This window comes from Osmia lignaria, unplaced genomic scaffold, assembly GCF_051020975.1.
Source record: "Osmia lignaria lignaria isolate PbOS001 unplaced genomic scaffold, iyOsmLign1 scaffold0152, whole genome shotgun sequence".
Lineage (NCBI taxonomy): Eukaryota > Metazoa > Arthropoda > Insecta > Hymenoptera > Megachilidae > Osmia > Osmia lignaria.
Window position 1 is genome coordinate 1 of NW_027478293.1, and position 2,500 is coordinate 2,500.

A 2,500-nucleotide genomic window follows, 5' to 3' on the forward strand; every position below is an offset into this window, starting at 1 on the left:
CACAGTTATCCAAGTAATGTTTTGTACGATCTAAGAAACCAAAACTGATTTAATGAGCCATTCGCGGTTTCACCTTAATTCGGTATGTACTTAGACATGCATGGCTTAATCTTTGAGACAAGCATATGACTACTGGCAGGATCAACCAGGGAGCTTAGTTATTATTGTAAATTTAAATTTTCGTCGTCGGCCCTCCCTGTAAGACCGATCGACGTTAAGCCATTTCTCTTTTGTATGTAACACACATTTCATAAATTTTGTACCTCTTATAGAGGCCAAATATTCTCCTCCTCCTCTCATAAAGCACGAAAATCACTTTCACGCCGTGCATCCATCGTGCAAGCACGTAGACCACACACGCTGGACAATATAATAAAAGATAGCGCGGACAGTGGCATGCTATACAAATCGAGAAAGCGCGTACAGTGATCATGCTGGTCATTTTGCCACCAAATTTTATAATCTTTATCATTAGAGCGGGCCCACCAACCTCGTCTCTGTACTTTATACATTTCTCCTCCATCTGCACACACCTTTTCAAACATTAACGGAGAGAGTTCCTTGGACTTGCTTTAAATGTACATATTAGATATGTTGGAATCTCTCTCCTTTAGAAGTTTCCCCAGCCTTAAAACTTCTTTCATTTTTACTCCTCTCTCCATACTTATTTTCCTCTCTGAACGTATCAGAGAGGATTTTATTTCTGACACCTCTTGACTTTTCTTAAATTCAGGGACGTAATTTTGTTCATAATTCAGTGGACTTTTGTGTATTTTATACTTTAAATATTTCCAAACAGTCTCCCTTCTAAAAGTGATAGAACGAATTTTCGTCTAACACTACTTTCTTGGTTCAAAAATTTTATACAATCTTATAACTTTTTCAGTTTTAACAAATTTTGGTTACAGACAGTTGATGCTCAGTTTGTACAAGTATGCAACATTTATAAGTGCATACAGGTCACCAGCCTTATATTACAAGGCTCACCACATATGGGCCATTCGGTCTTAGACACCGACCCGTGGTAATGCTGTGTGGAGATTAATAATAATCCGCAACGGAAAACCGGAACGAGAATAGTCGAGAAAGTATATTCTCGAGGAGCGGTAGACTGCTTTTCAACCGAAGTCATAAAAGAGCCACACGCTCGACGCTACTCCCGACCGGTCCGAGCGAACCGAAAGTGCCTTCCTATAAATACCGAACGGCCGGCCGCTAGGTCGGCGACGCATGGGCTTACGCCCAGGCGTATGCCTGTGCAAACCGCCGTGAGAGCGTACCATCCCGCCGGCACGGTAAAACTTAGACTGAAAATATCGTCGAACATATCCTTTCATTTTATAACGTTCTATACATGAAAATTAATAAATTAACATGCAGGACATAATAAATTCACATTCTCATGTAAATCATGGGTTTAATTAATATTTTAAAAAATTTTAAAACCGCCCAGAACCGATGAGATGAAAATATTAAAACGATATTTTTGCATTTTCTTACGGTAAAACATTAACAAATAAGCGACTATAGCAATATAAAACTCCATTTGTAATTTAATTAATCAAAATTAATATTTTTTTTTGATTTTTCAGCGATCCAGAACCGATGAGACGAAAACATTAAAACGATATTTTTGCATTTTCTTACGACAAAACATTAACAAATACGAGACTATAACAATATAAAACTACATATGTAATTTAATTAATCAAAATTAATAATTTTTTTTGATTTTTCAGTGATCCAGAACCGATAAGTCGAAAATTTTAACAATCATATTTTTGCATTCTGTACCGTGGATCCATCGTTAAACGCTATTAAACTAACGTCCGTGATGGTATAAATGCAGATTTTCGCTCCGTTTAGCCAAAATAACGAACTTTAGGTGCGCTCCGAAATATTTCAAAGTCCCAGCGGCGTATTGCTTCGCCTCTTAGAACCGATTAGTCGAAAACTTTAACAATCATATTTTTGCATTCTGTACCGTGGATCGATCGTTAAACGCTATTAAACTAGCGTCCGTGATGGTATAAATGCAGATTTTCGCTCCGTTTAGCCAAAATAACGAACTTTAGGTGCGCTCCGAAATATTTCAAAGTCCCAGCGGCGTATTGCTTCGCCTCTTAGAACCGATTAGTCGAAAATTTTAACAATCATATTTTTGCATTCTGTACCGTGGATCCATCGTTAAACGCTATTAAACTAACGTCCGTGATGGTATAAATGCAGATTTTCGCTCCGTTTAGCCAAAATAACGAACTTTAGGTGCGCTCCGAAATATTTCAAAGTCCCAGCGGCGTATTGCTTCGCCTCTTAGAACCGATTAGTCGAAAATTTTAACAATCATATTTTTGCATTCTGTACCGTGGATCGATCGTTAAACGCTATTAAACTAACGTCCGTGATGGTATAAATGCAGATTTTCGCTCCGTTTAGCCAAAATAACGAACTTTAGGTGCGCTCCGAAATATTTCAAAGTCCCAGCGGCGTATTGCTTCGC